Source organism: Pelobates fuscus, chromosome 11 (genome assembly GCF_036172605.1).
Source record: "Pelobates fuscus isolate aPelFus1 chromosome 11, aPelFus1.pri, whole genome shotgun sequence".
Classification (NCBI taxonomy): Eukaryota; Metazoa; Chordata; class Amphibia; order Anura; family Pelobatidae; genus Pelobates; species Pelobates fuscus.
This window is the reverse complement of record NC_086327.1, coordinates 74,698,758-74,715,863: the sequence shown is the minus strand read 5'-3', so window position 1 is coordinate 74,715,863 and position 17,106 is coordinate 74,698,758.

The following is a 17,106-nucleotide window of genomic DNA, read 5'->3' as shown; positions in this document are numbered from 1 at the left end:
TATTAATTACCCACCCCTAGCCTCAACTCATTGATTTCCTCTAAGGAATTCTCCCAGCACTATGCCAAAGGGGTTGACCAGAGCTTGGGTGGGCAAGACAGACATTTCCTATGCCTCCAAGCTTCTACCTATTCAGCCATCCCAAGGGCATGTTCATGGCATTTTATGGAGGGATTGTCATGAATTTCCCACACGTGTAACTTTTAGAGCAAAGAGTAACCCCAAGCTGTTTATCTTATTTGCTTACACACTATGTTGACTAACACTCAATATTAGCGAATGTCCTGCAGTCACCGGTTATCTTAGATAACTTCCTCACGATAGAACGCCCTCACTCCGCTCTGGTTAGTATTCACAAGACGATGGCACTTTTCCTCACTATGGGTTCCACTTTCACAAACTGACCTTCTTAGGCATTCATCTTGACACTAATAAGCTACAGAACATGTCCACCTACAGAGAAGGTACAGCGCATCGGAGTCCTGGGAACCTTTCCTTCTGAAGAACAAGCGGGGAGGGTGGGGGGAGAATGGATCTACAGTCCTACTGGGCACATTGAGGTTTGCCATGAGAATTATTCTGCACATTTATTTCCCGACCGCTGAGTCTTCTTCCCACCGACAGTTGCATTCTGGCACTAGTTGTAAGCAGACCTACACATAGGGCTCAGGTTCATACCACATTGGATTGGGGGCCAGGTTATTCCCGCCATTTCTCATCATTTCCCAGGTACATGGACCAATGCGTCCGCACACACTGATTTCACAGCCAATTTGGTGACTTTTGGTTCTGAGTTGCCTGGCCAGTTGAGACTCTTAAAAAAAAAAAAAAAAAATTCTATTCCTCGTCAACATTTCTTTGGAATCTGCCCCATAGTGGCCGCCTACAAGGCCTGGGGAGGTATGATCGGATAGGGGCAGTTAAGGGATTTTCTGACAATAAAGCAGCTGGCTATACCCACATTCCATGGCTTAATACTGCACTCACTCGCCTCATGGCATTTGGCAGATTTCTGGATTGAGCTGCCCTCTCTGATTATACATCACAAGCATACAATAGAGATTTCACCTTTACAACAAGTTTACCACCGATTACCATAAAACCGATATTCGTTCACTAGTCACCATTGCGACACTCCTCTCCTTTTTGCCCACACAATTTATAAAATCTCTCTTAACACTACAAAACTTACCTGGCTGGCTACACCATGTCTTAAGTGCCCATCCTAGTACCAAACAGTTCACATCCTCTTGCCATATGTAATACGTAGGGACAATCCTACGGGCAATAAGGTGCCGGTCAAAATGTCAGACCTTTACAGGTTATCACTCACTGGACCAAATCTCAATATGCCCCTAGTTAACTGCAGGGCAAACCACTCACTACAGCTAAATTCATAATGTACCTCAGAACCCTCTTAACTAGGCGGGGACTCAACCCCAATGCCTTTTCGGGACATTCCTCCAGAATCAGGGCAGCATCAGCTGCTTCCAGAAAAATGTCCCTGCTCACACCATAAACATTAGGACGCTGGAAATCCACAGTATAATACTAGATACATACCACAACCAGAGCTAGAGTTGAGTAGGTAAAGCCGTTATGAATCTTGCAACGTAACGATGTGTAATAAGGTATCTTATTCAACTTTTTGCCCTCTTTTATTACAGGCCTACCCGATACGTCGGTTTCGGCACACCACAACCGACTTGCTCATATATCTAACTTATCATGTATACGGCTTTTGTCCCCGACTACAAATTGGAAGGCGTAGCCTGAAGTTGTGGGAGGGGTTACCCGGCTATTTAAACTCAGGCCCCCTACACCACAGGGCTGATGCTGCCTGGTTCATCCCTCCCACCTCTCCCCTTATACATATTACTATTACAGGTGGGCCCTCTTTTATTACAGGCCTACCCGATACGTCGGTTTCGGCACACCACAACCGACTTGCTCATATATCTAACTTATCATGTATACGGCTTTTGTCCCCGACTACAAATATATATATATATATACACTGCTCAAAAAAATGAAGGGAACAATTAAACAACACAATGTAACTCCAAGTCAATCACTCTTCTGTGAAATCAAACTGTCCACTTAGGAAGCAACACTGAGTGACAATCAATGTCACATGCTGTTGTACAAATGGGATAGACAACAGGTGGAAATTATAGGCAATTTGCAAGACACCCCCAATAAAGGTGTGGTTCTGCAGGTGGTGACCATAGACCACTTCTCAGTTCCTATGCCTGTTCCTATTGCCAGAAGAATATTTAATTCATTCAGATCTAGGATGTGTTATTTATGTGTTCCCTTTATTATTTTGAGCAGTGTATATATATCAGAACAAACCTTACCATTTTAATATTAAGTAGATAAAAAAACGAGAAAAGAGAGAAGGGAAAAGAAACCTAAACACAAAACAAGACATTCAGTCTCCCTAGAAAGGGGGGACATAACGCATACAGGAGATTTTGACAGAGCACTTTGCTCTACCACTTGTACATGCTGCACATAATAGGTTAAGCTTGGTACATGTCTATAACCATTGTTTCATACGGTGTATAAGCCGATTTCAGGTTACAGTACGTTGCTCTTTATCTTGTACATACGGCACATGTTGGGATAAGCTCGGTATATGCCCATATCCATTATTTCATACGTTGTTTTATCCATTCAGGTTACAGGTACTACTAAAACCTATACGAATTTTCAGTTTCAAAAACCCATACTACCAGGTACGTACACTTGCTCATGTGGTATATTCATCTTCTATTTTCCCTGGAAAAGTTAATAGCGTACTGGCAATTAGGGATTTTAGGGTCCAATAGGTATTTTCCTTTTCTCTGCATTATGCTTTTCGGTAAGTGGTCCCGCAAGGAGTCATACACCCATCGGGCCACTCGTGAGCTAGCCGCGTCGCATAGTAACATAGAGAGGACCTCACCTGTCACTCCCTTTCCTATTTTCTGGTTTCAGTCACTGAGAGGCCGACATCCAGCCACTACGTTTGGTGGCCACAAAAATCCCCTTGTGCCAACGTATAGATAGAGCCTCCTAAGCCACTTGGCAACTAGCAGGGCCTCACCAGTCACCAAAACCAAGCATTAATTGTTTCGCCTTATGGCTTTCGTTAGCAAGCTAGTACAAGACCCCTGTTGTTCAAATAATAATGGCTATCTTCATGTTATTTAAGTATGTCTAAAGAAGGTGGCGAGGAATTATCTCTACCTAGATTCGACACGCCTTCACGTAGAGGAGATGTTGCTAGTCCAGCATCAATCAATCCTGGACAATCCCACACATTACCACCAAGCTAAGGAGGCGACAAATCCCCTACCCAGCCACAGCAAGGAAAGCGGAACTATTTAAGCTACTCCGCACATCAACGGATAACATAGAGGTGGGGGAAGGCACCAGCAACACCAATTTGGGTGACATACATGCTAGCATCACTTATGAATTCCATGAGCAAAGTGAATGACAGACTGGAAAATCTCGAGTCAGTCACCACAGTCCTCACAAAGGCTGGGCCTTCCACTATAGTACAACCATTATCAACACCAGCATCAACCAAAACTCAGTTAGCTGGTTTAATCAATTCTTCTGACACTCAGGACGTTAACCCTGCACATATGATTCCAGCGCACATTAAGAAAGATATCCTGGAAGGTAAAGATGTCAACTTAGCATCTCTGCTAATTGCCTCCCAGGATATTGTCGAAAACAAAACGTATGCTTATGATGATGTATCTGTGGTGGTCAGATCCAGGGACTCTAGGTTAAACAGGAAACTGACCATCCCGTAGTTTGTTTTGGCATTTGGTGTTGATAGAGATGTGATTTGTGCAGTGTACCCTAACAGAAGGGCCTGCACATGTGGAAGAATTTCTTAACCACATGGAATGGTAAAAGCTTGTTCCTCCCAGGATTGTCTGACACTTCACCAACCATATCGTCAGACGCGGCGTCTACCATGGGTTTCTCAGCAATCTATGGGAACGAATGGCTTTTGGGTAGTTGGCCTGTAGAAGTCCAGGATGTGGAAGGTTTCTCCACTATCTCAGATCTTTTTGAGATCTACCCTATTGTGGCAGCTGCCGTGGTATGGGATCATTTATGGCCAGGGTCATCAGCCCGTTGCTACTCAGACAACTAGTGATGTCGCGAACACAAAATGTTCGGGTCGCGAACACAAAATGTTCGGTTCGCGAACGGCGGACGGGAACTTCCGCAAATGTTCGTGAACGGGCGAACCGCGCGAACCGCCATAGACTTCAATGGGCAGGCGAATTTTAAAACCCACAGGGACTCTTTCTGGCCACAATAGTGATGGAAAAATTGTTTCAAGGGGACTAACACCTAGACTGTGGCATGCCGGAGGGGGATCCATGGCAAAACTCCCAAGGAAAATTACATAGTTGATGCAGAGTCTGGTTTTAATCCATAAAGGGCATAAATCACCTAACATTCCTAAATTGTTTGGAATAACCTGCTTTAAAACATCAGGTATGATGTTGTATCGATCAGGTAGTGTAGGTTACGCCCGCTTCACAGTGACAGACCAAACTCCCCGCTTAACGCACCGCAAACAACCGCAAACAGTCCATTTGAACAACCGCAAACTCCCCATTTGCACAAGGTTGGATACCAAGCTAGCCATGTCCCGTTCCTTGTCCTCACTGATGTCATTGAAGGTCTCTTCCTCCACCCAGCCACGTACAACACCAAGGGTCCCCGAAAGGTGACAACAAGCCCCCTGGGACGCCTGCTGTGTTTGGTCTTCCACCTCCTCAAAGCCACCTTCCTCCTCTGACTCCTCTTCTTCAGACTCCTCTCTCTGCGTTGCCTCTCTCTGCGTTATTATAAGGTGTGTTAAGTAGTACTATTCCTATCAGTTTAATCCCTGTTACGTCCCCTATCAGGGGACGTGTATATAAGGCATCGATTTTAGGAAGCGGGAGATGGAAAAACATGCATGGTCGGTCCTCCTACTTCAAATTTGGGGCACTGCGCGTGCAATCTAATGTGCCACCAGATAGTAGTGGTGTGTTAAGTAGTACTATTCTTATCAGTTTAATCCCTGTTACGTCCCCTATCAGGGGACGTGTATATAAGGCATCGATTTTAGGAAGCGGGAGATGGAAAAAGATGCTTGGTCGGTCCTCCTACTTCAAATTTGGGGCACTGCGCGTGCAATCTAATGTGCCACCAGATAGGAGTGGTGTGTTAAGTAGTACTATTCTTATCAGTTTAATCCCTGTTACGTCCCCTATCAGGGGACGTGTATATAAGGCATCGATTTTAGGAAGCGGGAGATGGAAAAAGATGCTTGGTCGGTCCTCCTACTTTAAATTTGGGGCACTGCGCGTGCAATCTAATGTGCCACCAGATAGGAGTGGTGTGTTAAGTAGTACTATTCTTATCAGTTTAATCCCTGTTACGTCCCCTATCAGGGGACGTGTATATAAGGCATCGATTTTAGGAAGCGGGAGATGGAAAAAGATGCTTGGTCGGTCCTGCTACTTCAAATTTGGGGCACTGCGCGTGCAATCTAATGTGCCTCAAGATAGGAGTGGTGTGTTAAGTAGTACTATTCTTGAAAAAAAGAAAGGGAATAGGAGGTGGAAAAAATCCACCACCAATACCCAAAGAGGGTTTACAGGAGGTATAAGGGGCTTAACCCCAGAAACAATAATCAGAAGATAAGAAAGTGGAAAAAGAGATCCCCTAGCAACCAGCAGGTGGGAACTCAAATCCACTGGGTAATACCTCCTAAGTCAGGTGTCACATAAATTAGGGTAAATAAACCTTTATTGAAAATAGTGAATAACACCAGAGTATAGTGTAGAATAGGTGAAAAACTTGCACCTAATAAAAAGCTTGGGCAGAGCCTAAAGGTCACCTGAAATTATAATATATATAGTGGGAGCACAAAAATTAGTGGAGTATATAGTACACAATTAGAGATAATCACTAAATGGCATCCCTTAGAGAAATCATATATAATATAATTGGTAGCCTAAAATAAAGTCTCAAAAAAGTACGGAAACAGAGGAGAGACACGTTAAGTTACTGCGCGGTTGGATTTGCATGTTAGAAGAAAGTGAAACAATGTGATAAGTCAGAAGGAGATACTGACTATGTATCAATAATCAAATAGGACGCTTACATTGTTTAGTAGTCTGTTCCATGACACTCTTAAGTAAGAATATTATTGAAAGTCCAGACACAATGCAATTGTAATTTAAAGAGGAGACCCAAAGGAATAGATAATACTGGGTCTTAAAGAGAAATGCATACCAGGCAGTCAGAGGAGAGACTTAAAGTAAACAGTGGAGATCTAGTTTGAATTTGCCAAAAATAAGTAAAAGAGAATAAAGTAAAGGTATATTACCGTATAATGAATACTACGGATGATCACAAAAGTAAGTATTCGGCCAGTAAAAAGACAGGTATAGGAACAACTGTAGGTATAAGAATATATACAGGTAAACATAAAAAATAATAATGAAAATAAAGAAAAGTACTGATAAACAAAGATAATTGACATTGCAAAAAAGTGCAATAGAATAGTGGTGAGAGAGTCTAAAGATCAAATGTAGGGGGAGAAGGAAAAACCTTCATTTAAACCTTTTGGGTTTAGTGTGTTCAATTTGTAGATCCATCTACATTCTCTTTGACGTAAAATTTTATCGAAGTCACCACGTCTTTGTTCTCGTCTGACATGTTCCAGGCCACAGAAACGGATGTCTTTAGAAGACCCGCCATGTTGTTCCTTAAGATGTCTTGAGATGGGAGTATCAAGGCGGTTTTTAGGAGATCTGACATGCTCTTTAATACGTTCCTTAAAGGGCCGGAAAGTTTTTCCGACATACATTAACTTGCAACTACAGGTGAGTAGATATACTACCCCTGTAGAGTTGCAGTTAAAAAACTAAGTAATTTTGAAGGATTGTTTACCTTCACTGTCGCTTACAGTTTTAGAATCTCTGAGGATATATCTGCAGGCTACACATCTGCCGCAGGAAAAAGAGCCTATGGGTATATTGCGTCCAAGCCAGGTGGTAACAGAAGGTTGTTTAATAACAAAGTGGCTTGGTACCAAGATGTCACGAAGATTCTTACCCCGCCGGGCCGTGATAGTGACATGTGGACCTAGAACTTTGTTAAGGTGAGTATCTTTCAAAAGTATCGGCCAGAACTTTTGAATGGAATGTTTCACTTCATCCCAGCCAGTATCAAATGTGCCGGTCATCCTAATGGTTTTATAGTCACTTTGGTGTGGAGCTGGGGAGTCTGCCAAAAGGTCAGATCTATCTGAAGTCAGCGCTCTGTAATAGCCCAGTATCCTCCACACCTCAGTCTTTTCCTGTCCTCCTAGCCCTAGGACAGTTTATTTTTTTTATTTTTTTTTTCCAGTTTTGTCTGGATATATATTTTTTTTTTGCTCACCTGACCATGTTTGATATGGTCTTGTCCCTGTGGAGGTCAGCCTCCCTCCTCAGGAAGCCCAGGCACATGTAGCCCATTCTCCACGGAGTTGGGAACCCCTGGGAGCCTGGGTGGTTAGTTCCACAGGCTGTGGGAATCCTCTGGCGTCCTGTGTGTGATGCAGACCTCGATCAGACGATCAGCATGAAGGTAAGACACTTGCGCATGCGCAATGCGCCCGACCGGACTCAGAGTGAATTTTGCCCATTTCCAAAATGGCGGTTTCGCGATCTCGCGACCAAGTGCGCATGTGCGATCCTTTAAAGGGGCAGAGCGGGAAATTTGAAATGGCGGTATTTAAACTAAAAAACGCTCGTTTTTGTTCCCTTCAAAGATACAGTGCTCTAGTAGGCTGTTATTAAAGCTCTGCAGGTAGGTGAATTACTTTTTTTTTTTTTACAAAGCTTCATAATATTGGGCTGGGAATACATTATTTTTTTTAATGTTCTTAGCCCTACAGTCAGTATGGATCCATCATCCCCTTCTGAAAAATCAACGAGATCTGCAATAGGTCATAGGTGAGCAACATTTTTATTTTTATTTTTTAATTTTCTTCACGTTACTAAAAAGAGTGCATAGAGGGTACAGTCTTATGACTTCTGTATCTTACAGCCCTCGTGACCGGTCCTGTCCCAGATCCCCATCGAGGAGAAGGGAGAAACCGGCAGCCTGCCCTGGATGTGGAGCAAGGCCTATGGATAACTGCAGGCTCTGCAGAAGATGCTTAGCCATGGTCACAGGAGAATCTGATCGCCAGAAGTCACCGCAAGCCTCTACCTCCTCAGCCAAAGATATGGCTTACTGGATTAAACAAGCGGTGGTGGAGGGAATTGCTGAATCTCACAAGAATAAGAGATCAAGAGGTGAGACCTTCGGCATTGATTCAGATCAGTCTGAAGATGAATACAGACAGCCTTCAGCTTACCTGGATTTAGAGCAAATCTCTTCCAGTGAAGAGGAGTATATGGAACAACCTTGCTCCTTGGACTCCAAAACTATGGAGCATTTGATTATGGCTGTTAGAAGAACATTGGATTTGCCGGAAGAGGCCAAAGAATGTTCAGCTTCTGACAGACACTTTGGTGATTTGCATAAGAAAAGACCTTCCTTCCCAGTTCACAGCTCTATTAAAGAACTGATGAAGAACGAGTGGAAAATTCCTAGCAAAAGGATTACTAGTCAAGGAAGGCTTTCGAAGTTATACCCGATCAAAGAGGAGGATTCCAGATTGTGGACTACAGTCCCTAAAGTTGATGCTCCTATCATTAAGGTTGCTAAAAGATCTACGCTTCCGATTGATAGCAATGCTTCCCTTAAGGAGCCCATGGATAAAAGGATTGACGCTGATTTATCTAAAGCATTCATGACAGCAGGTTTAGTTTGCCATCCGGCTGTATCCATTTCTGCTTTGTCTAGAGCCATGCGTTCCTGGTTGCTTGACTTGGAGGATGACATCGATAAAGGTGTTAGTAGACGTCAGATGGCTGAATCCTTAAGAGATATCAAACTCGCCAGTGACTGGCTTTTGGAATCCTCCACTGACCTCATTAGAATTCTTTCTAAGGTTATGGCTCATTCAGTCACCGCTAGAAGGGGGGCTTTGGCTGAGGTCCTGGGGGGCAGACCTTTCCTCTAAGAATAATTTATGCTCACTTCCCTTTATGGGAGAAGTGCTTTTTGGAAAACCGCTGGATGAAGCTATTAAAAAAGCGGCCGAGGTTAAACAGGTCATGCTGCCACAAGATAAACGTCCTAAGAGACCTCATTTGGACCGCAGACCTTTTAGGGATCAAGGCTACTTTAGGGAAAGTAAGACCTACAGACCGGGCAGAGAATTCTCGAGGCATTCCAATTGGAAGAGCGGCCAGAATGTAAAATCCTCTAGGGGCAAGACGCAGACTTCTTCCTTTCGCCCAACAAGCAGTTCTGAAGGTGGCTTACTCCAGGCTCCTCGAGTGGGAGCACGTCTTTCATTCTTTCAGAGGGCCTGGGAAATCATTCCAGATGCTTGGGTGAGATCCATTATCAGCGGAGGTTATCATCTGGAATTCGAAGAATATCCGCCTCCACCAAGGTTTATTCGCACAAGGCTTCCTGCCAACATCCAAAAAAGAGAGATTCTGAATCTTTATGTCTACAATCTGCTTATGGAAAAAGCCATCGTGCCTGTACCCATAAGAGAAAGATTCCAGGGTTATTATTCTCCCCTGTTTTTGGTCAAGAAGCCGGAAGGAAAATGGAGACCTATTCTAGACCTCCACCAGCTCAACCTTTATCTGAGAGTCAGAAGATTTCGCATGGAATCCATTCGCTCCATCATTCCTGTTGTTCATCACCAAGATTGGATGATATCAATAGATCTCAGGGATGCCTATTTTCATGTCCCAATCACGATCGCCCATCAAAAGTTTCTCAGATTTTGTGTCCGGAAAGAACACTTTCAATTTCAGGCCCTTCCGTTTGGTATAAGTACGGCCACAAGGAACTTCTCGAAGGTTCTGGTCACCATCATTGCCTTACTCAGAAAAGAAGGTGTAGCGGTGTTCCACTACCTGGACGACATCCTGGTAGTGGCCCCAGACCGAGGATTAATATTTCAACACAGACGACTAGTCCTCGACACTCTCTCTCATTTTGGCTGGCTCATCAATTACGAGAAGAGTCACTTGCATCCTTCAAGAGAACTGATATTCCTGGGAGCAAATTTCAATACAGACACGGCGATTGTATCCCTCGCACACGACAGAAAGATCATACTGCAAGATCGGATAAGGGACTTCAGACTGAAGACTTCAGCCTCGGCAAGAGAGTTTATGAGGCTCCTGGGGACTCTTTCCTCCACAATAGAGCTTATCAGGTGGGCTCAGTGGAACCTTCGCCCTCTTCAGCGATTTTTTTCTGGAAAATTTCAGGACCAGCTCAAGAGATTGGGAGATACTGATTCGCATTCCTTTGGTTCTGAAACAGAAGCTCCTTTGGTGGATGTCGTGGGAAAATATCTCCCGAGGGTTCCCCTTGCGGGAAATAGATTGGGTGGTCATTACGACGGATGCCAGTCTGACAGGTTGGGGGTGCATTTAGGCAATCAATTTTTTCAAGCAAAATGGCCTCCGAAAACTCAATGCTTACCTTCCAACATCAGAGAACTAAGAGCTACTTTCCTGGCCCTTCTTCATTTTCAACATGTCATCAGGCATTGCTGGGTCAAGTTGAGAGTGGACAACAAAGCAGCTGCTGCCTACATAAACCATCAAGGCGGAACAAGGAGTGTAGCCCTGATGAGAGAAATCGTTCCCATTATGACCTGGGCTCAGAATCATGTGGAGGGCCTGTGTGCCACCTATCTCCCAGGGAAGGAGAATGTATTAGCGGATTTCCTCAGCAGACACCTGATAGAAGCTTCAGAATGGCAACTTTCCAGGAGGATCTTCACCAAGTGGACCTCATGGCAACCATTCGGAATGCGCAGGTACCATGCTTTGTGTCGAGGAGATACCATCCAAAGGCGGTTGCTCAAGATGCTCTATCTATCAATTGGGTGTTCAATCTGGCTTATGCCTTTCCTCTGATTCCCCTCATACACGCTGTTCTGAGAAAGATCTCCAAGGAACATTGCAAGGTGATAGCTGTCCTTCCCTTCTGGCCTCGTCGCCCTTGGTTTCCCCTGTTACAGAGGTTATCGATGGACCTGCCTTGGGAACTTCCAGTCTCAGAAGACCTGCTGTTTCAGGTGCCAGTGTTTCATCCGGAGCCTCACAAATTCAGGCTCCATGCATGGCTATTGAGAGGAAGTCTCTAGTTGAACATGGCCTTTCTGACCAGGTTATCTCAACCCTGTTACGTTCCAGGAATCCTTCTACTTCTTCTACGTACCATAAAGTATGGGAAGCCTTTGCACGATGGGGTAATTCCACGGTTCAAGATTTAAGTTCCCCTTCTGTATCTCAAGTTTTGGGTTTCCTACAAGCAGGCCTGGAGAGAGGCCTTCAACTTAACACGCTTAAAGTGCACTGCTCGGCTCTTTCAGCTCTTTCTGGTGTTCGTTGGGCATTAAATCCTATGGTGATTCGATTCTTCAAAGCTGTCATTAGGATTAGACCTCCTATCAAGGGATTCTCGGCTCCTTGGAATCTGCCTCTGGTTCTGCAGGCCTTGACAGAACATCCCTTCGAACCTATTGATGAGGTCCCTATGCAGGTTCTTTCTCTGAAGACCCTGTTGTTGCTGGCCTTGGTATCTGCTAGGAGAATGTCAGATATTAGAGCACTGTCATCTGAGGAACCGTTCACTACCTTCTTCGATGATAGAGTTGTGCTACGGCCTAGACCTGAGTTCCTTCCTAAGGTAGTTACATCCTTCCACCTGAATCAAGAGATTGTCCTGCCGGGGTATTTTCAGGAGCCATCTTCTCCTGAAGAAGAAAGATGCCATACGCTAGACCTGAGGAGGTGTCTTTCCACATATATTGGTCGCTCAGCTAATTGGAGGAAGTCTCCCCAATTGTTTGTGATACCTTGGGGTTCTCGTAAAGGTGAAGCAGCCTCTGTCGCTACCCTTCGTTCCTGGACGGTTCAGGCTATTTCTAGAGCTTACAGAACGAAACAGGTTCCAGTTCCCAAGGACATCAAGGCACATTCCACAAGGTCCATTGCTACTTCATGGGCTGCAGAGTCAGGAGTTCCTGCAGAGAGCATCTGTAAAGCTGCCAATTGGTCATCGTTGAGGACCTTTGTACGTCACTACAGAGTGGATGTCTCTTCTCATTCCGATTCAGAGTTTGGCCTGTCGGTCTTGAACTCTTTTAAGCCTTAAGTGGATATTAAACAATTTTTGTAGCATGACTTACCCTCCCTGAGTGGTTATTGCTTTGGGAATCCCATTTGTTAAATGCTGCCATGATACGCCAGGAATAGAGAAAATTTATTGATACTTACCGTAATTTTCTTTTCCTGGCTATTATTCATGGCAGCATTTGGTCTCCCACCCTCTCTTGGTTTATTTGTCTTGTTACTGGACTGAGGTGTGGAGGATACTGGGGTACCTTATATACTAGGGGAAGGTAGGCTTAATTGTTTGATTGTTTGTGTTTCCTGTCCTGAGGGTTAGAGGGAGGAGCTAAACCCATATGTTAAATGCTGCCATGAATAATAGGCAGGAAAAGAAAATTACGGTAAGTATCAATAAATTTTCTCTAATATTACAATCCAAAAAGTTTTTTTTTGTTAAATGCAAGTATTGTGACACCAGATATGAGCGGTGGCACAGGGCAAGTGGGCACAGTATACGCTGCGAGCCTGACACACACGCTGGCAGACAACTAACTGCTATTCAATCTATTACAGTCAAAATTGTATTTTTTTTTTAAAATGTACACTACTGTTACACCAGATATGAGTTGCACTGGTGTGACACTGTGCCCTGGCAGACCCTGAAACGCACACTAGTGAAGGAAACTGACTGCTATTATAATACAGTCCCAAAAGTTGTTTTTTTTTGTTAAATGCAAGCTATTGTGACACCAGTGAGTGAGTGGTGGCACTGGGCAGGCCCTGAAACGCACACTAGTGAAGGAAACTGACTGCTATTATACTACATTAAAAAAAGTTGAGTGAGTGGTGGCACTGGGCAAGTGGGCACAGTATATGCTGAGAGCCTGACACACAGGCTGGCTGACAGGCAGGCAACTGCAATTACATTACACAGAAAAAAAAAAAGCAGACTGATGTTCTAGCCCTAAAAAGGGCTTTTTGGGGGTGCTGTCCTTACAGCAGAGATCAGATGAGTCCTTCAGGACTTTAGTGGACACTGAATACACTAGCCTAGCTATCCATTTTCTCTATCAAATCAGCAGCAGCTACACTGTCCCTACTTTCACTAAGAATGCAGCTTCACAATGAATGTAAAATGGATGCTGTCCAGGAGGTGGGAGGGTCTGGGAGGGAGGGTCTGCTGCTGAATGGCTGGAATGTGTCTGCTGACTGTGAGGTACAGGCCAGGGTCAAAGTTTACTCAATGATGACGAATAGGGGGCGGACCGAACAGCGCATGTGTTCACCATCCGTGGCGAATGCGAACAAGCGATGTTAGCCAGGAACTATTCGCCAGCGAACAGTTCGGGACATCACTACACCACTACACTCGGTGTCTGAGTTTGATCCATAACACCACAATACTCGGTGCCTGAGTCAGTCTCCACAAGACAACTACACTCGGTGCCTGAGCTCTGCGTTAAATATCAGGAGTATATCAGTGTAAAGATGTTCACTCACAAGATAGGAGCCAGAAATCACTAGGCTCAATGGACAAGTTTGATAGGATATTTGTAGGGATTCTACTCCCTCTTCTGTATACTGTGATAGTGGTTTCCCCTCTGGCTCCAAGTACAGATCCACCAACTCCCGATAACAGATAGATAAAATAAAAACAAGAAGTAAAATAAAATAAAGTCCTTACAGTTCTATTGGTTTCAAAATGTGTTTTGTCTCTCCTGGAGGCTCTTTCAGTTACGATACAGCAACTGAAGATGCCTCAAAGAGAGGTGAAACGCCTCTCACAGTGTCTTAGTGTCCCATGGCTCCCAGTGTCACCCAGTGTTCTCGTGTCTCCCAGTGTCTCACTGTCCCCTAGTCTTCCTGTCCCCAAGTCTCCCAGTGTCCCTATGTCTCAGTATCCCCTAGTGTCTGTGTTCCCAGGTTTCCCAGTGTCCCCATATCACTTGGACATTAGTGGACACTGAGAGACATGGGGACACTGTAAGTAAATACCAGCACCAGCCAGGCCTATTCCATGGGCATGGACCTGGAGCTTCAGCTCCATCAGCCCCTGTGTTAATCCAACCCTGCTCTGTGACAGTGAGGGCCTGGGAAGTATTCCCAAATCTCCATACCAGTCTTTTATCGTTACTTCCTGCAGCCCCAAGGTCTATGAGAAATTGGGGACATCATCAGCTGTCGTAATCAACGTGGTGGTGCCTTTGTGGTTGGCGGTTAAGATACCTTATCTGCCTGTCTCGGAGCTGAATTGTGACGAGTGTAAGCGCTCTGTGGCCTTGTATATTGGTTCAGGATAAATCCTGAAATAATTGGAAAAGGTAATCCATAAAGTGTGTTGCTGTAGTGCACCTGTCTTTTTCAGGATATCGTCCTTGAGGGCGAAATCATAGAGGCCGCAAATAATGTCTCGAGGGGCCCCTCGACAGACCAGCCTTTAGGCCCTATGTGCCCTGTCCATCTTGATAACTGTGTCCATGGGACGTTCTACGATTGAGTTGAATAAATGTGTCAAGATGGAGGGAACATTTTCAAGGTTTTGGGTGGCCTCAGGGATCCTCTCACCCTAATATTATTCCTCCTTCCACATATCGGTGTAGATGGGAAATTTGCAGGGAGTTATAACTCAATTGCGGTTGAATAGATGAGAGGTCAGTTTTGTGTCTCCAACTGGTGAACTTGAGTACCAAGGTAGTGTAGATCTATGCCCAGTTCGGTTATTTTTGCTTGTAGTGATTTATCTAAGTTGCCAAGCATTTGGGCAATGTCCTCCTTGGTCCTCCTTGGATGGGAGTTTTTGTAGAAGCTCTATAATGCCTAGTTTAGTGGTAGTGAGGCTTCTGAGATTGGGCTGCTGGCTTTGTATTTTGTTGGTGAAGGAACATGGGACGCCATGCTTTATCCAGAGGATCCAACATCCGTTTTCTCAGGAAAAAAATCACTCAGGGGTTAAAATCCATCAGGTTCTTGAGGTCATAAGCTGTTCGTCTCTTATTCCCTAGTTCACAGGATAAGAATTCTGATCACTGTTGGTCAGAGCTGAAAGCTTACACGTCTGCTCTCATGGCCGTCCGGGCACGCCCCCAATTTCATTTTGTTTTATTTTTGTAAATACTGTCAGTATATTAGGTATGTTCTGCCATTGAAATTAACAATTCAGCTGCTGGTGGTGATTAGTCCTCATACACATAAGGCATGTGCAATTCTTATATCTCCCTTAAGGGATCCATGGCGGCAATATTTTTGGTTTCCACATTAGCTGTTTGTACTTTGGCATCACTGAAGGGCATTTAAACAGGAAGTGCATACTTAGCTACACAACACCCCTTGAGAAAGCTGTGTTCAGCGAAACGGGTCAGAGCAGAAGTTGTTCCCTCTTGGCCATCCATCATACGCTATTTAGCCTGAGGAATTGAACATTTGGTTCCCAACAGCAGCCTTTCACCCTTGCGCAAACCCACCATTCCCTCGGACTTAATTCACGATTGGGGAAGTTCTCTATGTCCTGGATAACTTGAGAAGAGTCGTAGTAACTAATGTGCATGAATAGTGCTGGCCTCTAGCGCTTTTTGTTTGTAAGTGCAATATGTATATATATTTATTTTTCCATGTACAATCTACACTATATGGTTTTTTTATAGAGCATTAAAGTTTATGAAGATTATTATATACCCAAGTTACTCCACATATTGGTATGTGTTTATAGTTATTATATTAACATATTTATCTCAGTCATATTTTTCCTACCCCACCGTTGGATGCTGCTTTTTATGTGTATATGTGTAGGTGTTTTATGAAGTATTTTTCACTCAATATTGAATGTTCGCCATTAGCCACCCATCAGTTGAGTGATGATATTCTGTCCTTGTGATGTCACAATTTTAATTGTAACTAATAGCTGTGGACGACATCTGCAGTGTTCCAGTAGACCCACATCACTTGAGTGTCATCATGATTTCTTTGTGATGTCACTGTCATACTACTGTATAACGCCAAGACGCGTTTCGCCTCTACGCCCGGCTTCCTCAGTTGGCATAATGTCGGTGATAGGAGAAAGTTCTGTATATTATATTTATATATATATAATATATGTAGTGATGTACCGAACTGTCCGCCGGCGAACAGTTCCCGGCGAACTTAGCGTGTTCGCGTTCGCCGCGGCGGGCGGACACATGCGCAGTTCGATCCGCCCCCTATTTGTCATCATTGGGCAAACTTTGACCCTGTGCCTCTCGGGCAGCAGACACATTCCAGCCAATCAGCAGCACTCCCTCCCTTCCACACCCTCCAACCTTCCTCCCAGCATCCATTTTCGATTCATTCTGAAGCTGCATGCTTAGTGAGAGGAGGGAAAGTTTAGCTGCTGCTGATTAGAGAGGTAAATTGATAGCTAGGCTAGGGTATTCAGTGTCCACTACAATCCTGAAGGACTCATCTGATCTTTGCTGTAAGGACAGAACCCAAAAAGCCCTTTTTTGGGCTAGAACATCAGGCTGCTTTTTTTTTTTTTTTTTCTGTGTAATGTAATTGCAGGTGCCTGCCTGCCAGCTTCTGTGTGAGGTTCACATTGGATACTGTGCCCACTTGCCCAGTGCCACCACTCATATCTGTTTTTACAATAGCTTAAGCTTTAGATTAAAAAAAAAAAACATTTTTCACTGTAATAGAAGAGCAGTTGCCTGCCTGCCAGCTTCTGTGTCAGGCTGGATGCCTTGCCCATTTGCACAGTCAGTGCCACCACTCATATCTGTTTTTACAATAGCTTAAGCTTTAGATTTAAAAAAAAAAATCATTTTTCACTGTAATAGAAGAGCAGTTGCCGGGGGCGTGGCTTGCCGTG